This window comes from Mesitornis unicolor, unplaced genomic scaffold, assembly GCF_000695765.1.
Source record: "Mesitornis unicolor isolate BGI_N332 unplaced genomic scaffold, ASM69576v1 scaffold4307, whole genome shotgun sequence".
NCBI classification, from domain to species: Eukaryota; Metazoa; Chordata; class Aves; order Mesitornithiformes; family Mesitornithidae; genus Mesitornis; species Mesitornis unicolor.
Genome location: NW_010198282.1, coordinates 71,063 through 82,670, shown reverse-complemented (window position 1 = coordinate 82,670; position 11,608 = coordinate 71,063).

Sequence of the window (11,608 nt, the reverse complement as noted above, 5' to 3'; positions counted from 1 at the left end):
CTTTTTATCTGCAACCCATATGCTCACATCTCTTCTCAGCTCCTGGTTCCAGCCTTGAAGTTGTCCAGATTGTCCCTTTGTCCTTTTAAGACCTCTGCACTAACCACACTAATCCCCAGTAAGCAATCAAATCTCCCCATCTGTGCTTTTACTATTTCCCCTGGCACCATGGTATAACTTCTCTATTTTAATTACCTCGAGCTGGATGCCTTGTCAAGACTTAGCTGCTCTGATTTCTCATTATGTTACCATAATAGCATTTAGCAACACCACCCTCCTCAGCAAGGAAAACCGATTCCAGCCCCTTGAAGGCAGCACAGCAAAACAAAGAGCCCTTGCCAGGGCCCACAGCAATAGTCAGGCACATTCTTGTTAGCCTGCTGCATTTCCTTCCCAGTGAATGCACTGGGGTTTGCCTACTTACAAAAGCACATTTTAAAATGTTATTTTACTTTGTTTTTAATGGTCATAATCACATAATTTCAACTTCTTAATCCCTCTGTGCATTGCTTGATGAACGCTCCCTACATGTACCTTATTAGTGACAGTTCTAATTTTCTTATTACCAGCATCAGGTGTTAGCATCACTGTCTGCCCTTTTCCTGCCAAGCAACTCATTACCTCAAATTGTCCCGAGCCTATTTCACATTTTGCAGCAGTTTAAGACCTAAAGCCCATGGATCACTTCACAAAATGAGAAGGAAGACTTTTGCTTTCATTTCAGTACTGACATTTCCAAACCTGTTTGGCTGAGATAGCAGCGCTAACAGCAGCAACTGAGAGGACAGTGACAGCACCCAGCTCTGCAATGGGCTATACATGCTGCACTGAGGCAGGACACAAAATTCTTCATTCCCATCCTTTTCTTGCAGCCTCCAGCCCATAAACCCAGTCCTCAACCCTTTCCTTACCCTAACCTAAAGTACACCCAGTCTCAGCAACACCTTAGTCTCAGTCCCTTCCTCAGGCCTGTTTCCATCTCTTAAATTGCTGTGTGGCTGATGCAGGTGCTGTGAGTTGCCACTTGTGCACAAAGCATCAACTTAGCACCGGGGACCTGTTTGGCATTAACTCCTGATCAGCTTCCTGGTGAGACTCCCTTTGTAAGCACCTGCACACCAGCAGAATCACACACAGCCTGTGCTACACATCCACCACCAGGCTCACTTACAAAGCTCTGCAGTGGCTGTATACCATTAATGAGTCGTCCTCTGGGAATAACCAGCCCTAGAAAGAGCTGTGTGTGAAAGGAGTTCACCTACACGGAGCTCACGGCAGGAAGATGAGACTTGTGTCAAGCACCCAGCAATTTAACACTAGGCAGCATCAGCAAAACGGAAGCAGCACAGGAAGGTGTAATTTGGACAAACGGCAGTGACCTGGAGGAACAAATACAAGGAAGTACTCTCTGCCACGCTGCAAGGAAGAGGCCGCCAAAAATGGCCTCCTGTTGGCTTGTCATAGGCAGAACACTCAGAAGGGATCTCTCCCAAAATTCCTCAACCAAAGCCAAAGCTGAGGCTGATTCATGCAACTCTTTAAATGTTAATAATGTCAGTTTACGTCCTCTGAAAGATTCGTTCTGTGGGTTTTTCCCCCCCTTAGGAAATCCTGCCAGATGTAAAAATTTTAAGCAGAACAGGTACAACAAGACCAATGGCAAGGCTGTAGTATCATTGCTACCACTTTTGTACATGAACATGTACAATAACCTTGTAACCTTAAGTCCCAGATCTCAATTTGTTATATGTGGATAAAGAGAACATTTAGCAGCCACTTACACAGCTCCCATACAGGAGAAGGCAGGATTTTGAACATACATTTTCTGAGTACAGATTGACAGTAAAAAAAAGACAAAGTATTTGAACGTAGGAAAATTTTGCAGGAATGGGGCTGCCCAGTTTCGGGACTGGAGAAGACGAGTCTGGCCTACGTGAATCATGGGATAGAAAGTTTGTTGACAAAGCTTAAAGTGCAATTCAAAGGCAAGAACTGGTTTCCGTGTTCAATGATTGCTGTGGAGGGCCATCTAGCGGAACGTCTCTTTGTTTGCAACAACAGCCCAAACACGGGTAGGAGTTTACAACAGGCGGAACAAAGGCGTCTTTGCCTGTTAACAACTCAGAGATGTGTTTTTCAGCTGAAAAGCTGCTCTTTGCAGACAGAAAGCTTCCCTGCTGCGACACTACAGCATCTGCGGGAGAGCCTCGGGAACAAGAAATCAAGGCTGTCTCGCTGCAGGATTCTCTGCAGCAAAGCGAGCGTTTCCTTTGAGTAATGACTTCAGGAAGCTTTCCTCAAAAAAACCCCAACAGACAAACCAGGAAACAATAACACAGAAAACCGCAACCAACCCCCCCGTTTCAGTTTTTGTTCTCATTAATACAAGCTCAAAAAAGGCTCAGTGACACTGCATCTGGCAGCAGTGGTCCAGAAAGGCACTGTTACTATATATGCAACCCTGTATCTCTGGTATTTGACTGAACGAATTGGATGTCCTGGCTGATACTCAGTATTTTGTCACAGAAATATCAAGCCATCTGAGAGAGATTCTCTGGTAAAATGACCGTGATGACCCAGAAGATAATGCAGTCACTCCAGATCAATTCACCCAGGTACCCATCTGTGCAGTGAGGAGGGTGTGAAGTGGGTTTTACAGCAGCTGTAGGGTTACCTACAAGTCCCACTGCAAGTCTGGAAAACAACCGGAATTACCAAAAGCAGGGAAAAATCTCTCATACGTAGGTTTTGACCATTTTCTCGTATTTTGTTTACTACTGCATTAAAGCTTATAAACAGCTGCTCTTAACAGAGGGGTTTTTTTCCCCACTGATTTACATATAAAGTAAATAGTTCAAGTAGTGTAACAAAGCCTGCTTTTCTGGGACCTTGTCATCTGGTTTCGATGAGCAGCTTTTAGTATCAAAGATGTTTCCCTACTTGCAATGCTGCTTTTTTGATTTCTGATAGAAGTGGTGTTTCTTTTCCAGCCCTTTTTTCTCCAGTAGAGGTACTTACATGGCCTGGCTCTGCTAGCGTGCCACCTAGTTTCATCAAATCTTAAAAAATGGCAGCATTTTCTGAGACCTCCCTCACTATCTTGAGTTAAGATAAACCCAGCTCATAGGTATAGAAGTTATTTAAAGGCAGGGACAAGTAGGCAGGTATGAAGAACAAGATTTCATCAATCTTGCTGATCTGGAAATTAAGCTAAAAGGAGTCACAATACTGTTTTAAGTTTCCTGTTAAAAGTGTTTTAAGAGTGAACAACCAGTTACTGCACTTCATGAAATCTGACTTTGGATATTGGTTTCCTCTTTATGATGAAGCAAATTAAAAGACAGTTATATTAAATATATTAAATAAGAATATGCGGTATCTGACAGTGTAGTAGGACTGTTCTCTAACCAACCAGCATCTCCCTTATAAGCACGATACTTAATATATTAATACAAATTATGCCTCATTCAACCAGCAAAAGGAAAAAGCCCAAAGAATTAATGAGAACATCGAATCCTCACATTTTCCTAAACATTTTTCCTGTCTAGGAATATTTCAAATGTTTATTAAATGGGAGCTCTTCTCTGGGCTCCTTTTGACTCCACTTTCCTTCTTTCCTTGCACAAATGCACTGCATACGCACTGCCCACAAACCAGGGAGAAGTCAAAAGGGGCCCCAGAGCTGCTCTGTGGCCTTTTGCAGCCCCCTTGCTGCAGCCCCAGCCCCAGGCAGCCCCTGCACACCACAATGCCCCAGCTGGAGATGCAGCAGCCATGTCCCCCTTCCCCTGCCTCCTGTCCTCGGTCACGTCACAGCACAGCTGTGCTGTCACCAGCACCTTACCCGCAGCTCTGAATGAAGCATGGACAATAGCCTATCGCTGAGGTGCTAAAATGCAGTCATTACATCTGTTTGCTTCAGCAGGGAATGTGGTCTCCCTCTCCTCACAGAAAGTGCTGATGATTGCCATAGTCTGGCATATCATCTCCATGGAAGGCCTTTGTCCTCCTACAAATAGCCAAAGATGAGAACTCTGAAATAAAACACGCATTGCTGATCCGCTCATCCCACACCCTTGAACACTGAAGGGATGCAACAGGCTAGCACCTTAATAATCAGAAATACACCAGACACTTCAGGTAGAGACAGCAGCACACATCATGGAGAAAACTCACAACTCCAAATACCTGTTTCGGTGTTGAAGAAACATCTTTATGGGACAGGGAAAAGAATATTATCAGAGAATCCAGGAGCCCTGAGCAGGGTGTCTTGGGAGCACTGCGCCAGGCAACAGGCACACACACACACTCACCTGGGAGCTGCTGTTGCTGCCCACTCCTCCCCTCACTGCCGCCAGCAGCAGCACTTGTGGGAAGAGGACCACAGCAGTTAAGAGCTAACCTTCTTCCTGACTCATGTTTCTCTGCATATTACCTGGGCTCTTCCATCACTGAGGTGTTGCAGCACTTTGTTATTTTCGGTAATTTCTAATTACTGGGGCAATGTTTCCCAATCTGGAGCAGACTAACCTCAGCTTGATCCCTGCTGGCGTTAGGGAAGTGCTGGAGTGGGTCCAGAGGAGGCCACAAAGATGTTCAAAGGGCTGGAGCACCTCTCCTACAAAGACAGGCTGAGAGAGTTGGGGTTGTTCAGCCTGGAGAAGAGAAGGCTCCGGGAAGCCCTTATAGAGACCTTCCAATACCTGAAAAGTGCCTATAAGAAATCTGGGGAAGAGCTGTTCACTAGGGCATGTAGCAATAGGGTGAGGGGTAATGGTTTTAAACTAGAAAAGGGTAGATTTAGGTTGAATATTAGGGAAAAGTTCTTCACCATGAGGTGGTCAATCACTGGCCCAGGTTGCCCACAGAGGTAACAGAGGCCCCATCCCTAGATATATTCAAGGCCAGGCTTGATGGGGCTGTGAGCAACCTGATCTGGTACCAATGTCCCTGCTCACTGCAGGGGTTGGACTGGATCAGCTTTAAAGGTCCCTTCCAACCCAACACATTCTGTGATTCCATGATTCTATCTGTAACAGGGAAGAGCCAAAGGCAGAGCAATCTGCCTCCTCCAACTCCAACCAGAAATACTGGCACTCCTGTGACTGATCTGCCGGGTGTCCACCACAGACCTCCTGCCCTACATGGTGTGAGGAGATGCAGCAACATTTCTTGAACAGAAAACTTCAGATTAAAGTAACGAATAAGGAAATCAAGGTCCCCATCCCTCTGTCATTCTCATACCATTTCTGTGACAACACACGTACCTGCGTGTGAATCAAGACTTCATTCTTGACTGAGCAACTCATTTAATGAGCTGAGGAAGAAGTTAACTCATTTTGTGGCTGACTTCTGTCCATTTTGGGATACCACTCTGTTAGCTCTGAATGGACCAGGCTCTTTGAAACACTGTCAAGCTCCAAATGACTGATTATGTAGCTATAACCATGCAGACTATGTAGTTATAACCATGCAGCCAGCAGCACTCCCCACTTCATACTCTTTCCTACCCTTTCCACTCAAGCTCTCTGAACCCAGAGTAAAATTACCTCACAGTAAAATTGCAACATATAAAAGGTTTTGAAGCACCTGAAGGTGTCTTCAAGAAGAGTTAGACTCCCTGTAAAGTGTTTCAAACCAGGTGCCTAGAAACAGAGGTATTAAAAAAACACTAGTCCTTATCAGAAGTGCAGGTTGTACTGGTGCATTTACAGGGTGAGAAATTGCCATCCCTGTATTAAAGCTCCAGAATAACTTCTGAATCTTTTTCCCAAATGAAGGTGCCCCATTGCACAGGCTTGCCACCCTCCTCAACCCACAGTGACAAAGCACAGAGCAGCCACCCTACCGTAACACAGCTCCACTCGCACGGCCCCAGCCGAGCTCGGCTCCCAGCTTTCTGTCACCGAACACAGTGGTCCTGTCCCCCAGCCACTGCACTACCTTGGCTTGCACTGACACTCAGCTGCTGGTTGGAAAATGGCTACTGCACATTCGTAAGAGAAATATGTAACAGTTTAATATGCTTGAGTACTGCCTAGGCTTGTCAGCTGGCTTAGAAATGTTAATAACCCCTCTGTGAAAAGCCAAACAGCTGGGAGAGATTGTTTTGTTGCAGAGCTATGGTAACAGCCAAAGCCATGAAAGGATAAAGCCCAAAGAATAGTGCTCAACAAATCACCCCTCTCTAAATAGCCTGCCAGCTAGAAGACCCATAAAATACCATATTCTGAAGCCTGCTGGTAATTAGTGTAGCTGCAAACCAAACGATGACCTTGGTATTGTCAATACTCATGATACATTAATGGAGCACTTTGTCAGAAGCCGAGTTCCCAGTTTTACTGCTTTACTTACTGTAACTGCAAAAATATAATAATGATGGTCTTACTTCACTACCATAAGCACCTTGCTTGTAATGCCATACTCTACTACAAACATCAAAGAACACAGTGGAGGTTTCACTTTCCAGCTGTGATGGCAGCTTCTGGAGTCAGCCACTGCCACCTAGCACACAGGAGGCAGGAGAAGAGGAGGAACAGATTGCCAAACATCATCTCTAGTTCTGCTAGCAAACTGCATCTAGAAGTGTGTATTTTATTCTTTTCTAAGATCTACAGCGTGCTGCTTTAAAGTGACATCTGGCTGTGACGTTGCCACTACCAACATAAATCCAACACACAGATTTGTTTCCACATTGTGTGTCCCACCAAGTAAATCCACCATAAGCATTTCTAACCGCATTGTTACCAACTGCACGGCTGGCAATTTCGAAGGCTTCATTTACCATCCATCTTTCAAATGTTCTTTTGTTTGCCTGTATTTAAATACTGACTGGTTGACAGTGAGTTTTTACACACAGCAAGTGACTACTTATTGCAGTTAGCAAACTGGCTGTGGTGCTCTTTTTCCTTGAGGTCCTGTCAGCTGCATACTCAGCCAAGGGGTTTCTTTCCTCAGAAGAGGATTTGGGATGTGGTTCATGGCCTCCTTACCACCCATGAGGACTCCTCTGCAAAATCCTGTGACAAGCCTATCTTCTGCAGTGCGACCAAGCCAGCGTGTCTGTGCAACACACGATTTATTTTTTTCACTGAGGCACAAATTAAAAGAACACAAATAGTGAAAGGCAGGAGTGGGAGCAGCAGCCTGTTCTGCTCATAGCTCAGTATCCCCATCTGAGCACGTAGGTCTGAGCCTGCTGCGCTGACGCACTCACCCTCACTAACTTTATCTAATTACTCAAGTCTCTTTTATCTAGGTCATTTTTGTTTTAGCCCTCCTTTGATCCCAGCTTTCGCACTTGAAAGACTATCCCATTAAAGCCACTGAAAGAGTTTTTCCCTCACTGATGGCCTGTCTCTGTTATTTGAAACTGAGTATCTATGGCTACTTACATCTATAGCTCTTTTTTCTGTTTCCTGACTGAGCCTTTAACAAGGCCCTCAGAGCACTTAATTCTATGTATGCAGGCAGAGCGCAATACAAAATTAAGCAGGGAAACCACGTCATACAAAAAAGTAATTAAGAATTTTCTATAACCTTCCCTCATGTTGTCACAATAGCACCTCCCTCAGCAGAAGCTGAGAACATTTTGCTTATAGGTTGCACTGGGACGTCTGCGGCATAGCACATTTTGCCATCCCCCTTACTTTATGCTGAACTATTATTTTGCCTTTGGGACAGGGAGTGTCTGTTAATGGCAGCAGCCATTCAATAAAATGGATGTTCTTGCCTCATCTGGACAGGTGTCTATGATACACAGGCATATCTGGAATGGAAAAACTTCTGAAAGTGCCTCGGATTTAAACATTTCTGTAGTCAGGTCCCTAAGGTGTCATGTCCCTCCCGTGTGTTGCCTCTGGTCTCCAGAGCCTTGGAGTTCTTCATGATTTGGTGAAGCAATTCTTCTGGAGTAGTTCTTCATAGCATTTAATTCAGATAATTTTTCCCATGTTGATTTTATGTTTTACGATTTTTCACCATTTTCTTTTTTTCTCAAAAGCCTTCTTCATTCTCATCGGAGGCAACAAACAGTTCACAACCAGTCACCCATAGTCCAAGAACAGTGAAAACCCCGTCAGTCCCATCCTGGAGGCACTTGGCCCTCCTCCCAAGGGCTGGCTGGAGGGAAGGACAGCCAAGCTTTTAATACCAGTACTGAAAGGGGCTCTTGCAACCCTACCTGCTCCACCTCCTCCCCTTGGCAGCAAATACGGCAATAACAGTGCCTCCCAGGGAAGACAGGCAGGAGGCATTAGGATGTAATACAATTACAGAAATCTGTGGATAAAAGTCCTTCTATTTCCTTTGCTAAGTACTGACGTTATTAGCAGCAATTTGCAATCCTAAATTTTGCAGCAGACTCTAGATCACCAAGTAACTGAGAAGAGAGTAGCAATTAACTTAATGTAAGCCCTGGGAAGGTGTCAGATAAGTAGCAAAGATTGTTCCCTTCAACCTAGGGCAGTCTTCTGCTAGCAATCTGGAGAGAGAAAACTCCATATCCCATTACCAATTCTCTGCAACATGCAAAACCAAGAAATACTGATAAGAAACCATGAATAATTAAGTTTAAGCTGATGTTAGCAGAAAGCTCGACTGGATTGGGGATGTTAGATTCTTCATTGCTTCACTGGCAGGAAATAGCCTGGATCAAATTCATTCTGTAAGCAATTCTTAGGAAATAAATAGAGCTATCTCAGCAAACTGTTTTGTTCTGAGTCTCAAGGTCAAAGAATCTGCTACGTTATTCCATGATTTCTGTCTATTAAGAATAGTATAGATTGGTTTCTGTGAGTTGCTCATGCTAATACTGTCCTCAGTCACTTGATGCAAACATTTGCTGCCCACAGTGAGGAGATGCAGGCTTCCAGGTTCTCCTTCATCTAAAAACTCCCTCCCTGTATTTCCATACTGCCCCTCATGGGGATTTTCCTCCTCCTTTCCCCAGTCCTCCTTGTTGGATACCAAGGATCCCTGCTGCTCTACTCGTGCCATGCCAGGCACTGTATGTTCCTTCGTTCCTCTTCTCCCAAGGGTCCTCTTCTCACTCCCCATGCCAAGGGCAGTGGGCTTCTGGTAAACAGATGGCAGCTGTTCCATGTGCCCCTCATTTACAGCTTTCTGATTTCCCTTCCCTTTTATGTCCACTGATGCCCAAAACAGTTCTGGACAGACTGAATTAATCAGAGTTAATTAGAGAGGATGATTAGATTCTCCAAGAACCAACCTTTTGAACCAAGCTGATCAACGGCCACAGTGAAATAGCCTGAAATGAAGGGATAGCAGAAAAGGATAGTTCAAGGAAATACAAATCGAGAACTATTGGGGAAGAAAAAAAGTCCTATTGCAATGCATATGGGCTACCATGGTTCAGCTGCTATTCAACAGACTGTGTATTTACCAGTGCATGCAATGAGACTGTGACTCAGGCCAATGCAGGCTATGGCCGTGGATGGCTATGGACAGCTATGGCTAGGGATGGCTGATGGATTTAGGCCACTTCCCTTGATGAAGGGAAATAAAAGGCCCTAAAGATGGAAATGTTTGTCCTTACCTTAAAGTGAACATCCTAAAGCCTGAAGTTCTCTCATCACAGGAACTGCTTTATCTGAGTCACCATGAACAGATTTGGGTATCTAATCCAGGTCTAGAGGGATCTCTTCTAACTCAAAGGGACAACAGGTGCCACTGGAAAAACACGAGAGTTTCCCCAGTTCCTGAGGAGCAGCAGCAGACTGTCCTAGAGACAGCAGGTATGGGAACTACCTGAAACACTACTGGAGCTAAGAGCTTTGCTCCTCCCTGGCCAGATTATCTTCTCTAAATCTTTGAGGATGGCTTGTCTTATTGGGCTTGAGTTGAACATGAAGGTGGCTTCAAATGCAATTTTAAGTGCTCTCTGTTATCTACTTCCTTCTCCACATGGCATATTTGAGCATACCTTTTCTGATGTACCTTTACCTTTAATGCCTGCACTTCAGACTGCAGCAGCTCAGGTCACAAATAGTGTGCATGAATAGTTTTCATAGAAAAAAATCTAAACACTTAGTTTTGCTAGGTTTGCTCAGATGATACCGCCGCCAGCCTTGAATCAGCACCAGAAGTGGCCTCTGATTGACTCTCATGTCTATCAGCAATTCTCACAAGCCTTGGTCCAAAAAGGACTTCAAAGTTTTAAAGGCTCCCTCTTTCCAAAACAGTGTACTAAGTGGAGGCTTTCAAAAGTGTCATCCCTGCAGAGTAAGGATGTACTACCTCAAAACTTGGTAGCTGCATATACTCATAATGAAAAAAGGCTTCCTCTTGTATCAATACGAATAATTCATGCAGAACAACAACTGCCAAATATATTTCTAATGAATGTATTTTCTCTCACGATTGGTCTTAATCTACTTGCCAGAGCTACTAGGATTCACCCACACCTTGTTCTTTCCTCTCGCCAATCTTTTGGTGAAGTCATACATGGACTTTCTACTTGTGGCAGGTTGGACTGAACTCAGGATGTTTTCCAAGATATAACTTTCCAGCCTTTACCATTGGGGACACAGGAGTGGATTACTGGCTGGCACTCAGAGCAGGAGCACTCCGTTCTGCCTCCTTTAAGGTTAACTACCTGATTTTTCAGCCTTAGAAGTTTAGACAGCACAAAAGTTTAAGCTCCTTCCCTCTCTCATGTCCAAGGTTCAGCTAAAGCATGCTGTGAAAAGGACGATGAGAAGAGGCAGTGGGTTAAGGCTTTTGTTCCCTTTCTGCAGTCATGTGGGGACAGAAGAGATCAGCTCTCTGACTGATGCACCCGCTCCAGTTGTGAGGGAACGCTCATCTTCAGTTCGTACTGAGCTGGAGGATTTTCTAAATACCTGCACAGATGGGATCTGTCTGAACTCTCCCTGTCTCGCTCAATCATCCACGAGCTGCCTGTTCGCTGCCTTAGAGCAACTGTGATGTTAGCCCCTACATCGTAACCTGCCCGCAGATACCCTGGTCTGTACATAAACTACTGCATTATCCTAGGGTACAGCTCTAAACTGCAGCTCACTGGAGAGCTACTGAAGTGGATTATGCCACAGCTTCATGGCATACACTTCTGCTTTTAAGAGACTCCTACCATGCCCCCAACAGTGTTTCAACGAGCAGGACAGAGAAGGCAGGGGGTTTGAGAGACTGATGTAAAGGACTTGGAGAGTTCATGCGGAGGGACAATCAAGACACCATCAGGTTGGAAGCCTTCCCCAGTGAGAGGGCTAGGGCATGGATGCCAGCTTTATGCTTTTGTGAAGTTAAAGCTCTGATGCTTGTGATGGTAATAAACTCATCGATATAACAAAGAACGTTGTTTTAATGTCAGATGTTGACTTCACAGCACGCTGGAGCAGGAGTTGGACTGACTGTAAGGAGAATTTGATAAATCATGTTTGTCGAAGGCAATATGAAGCTAACACCAGGCAATCTAGCTTTGGGCAGCAGAAATAGTTACTCTCTCCCCTTACCCTCCTTTGCTCCCACAGACATCTCCTCTAACTTCAGCATGATTAAAAGCCCTATCAAGGGTGGCACAGCCCAATAATCTGCATACATTGCACAGTGAAGCATCTCAGTAACCTAA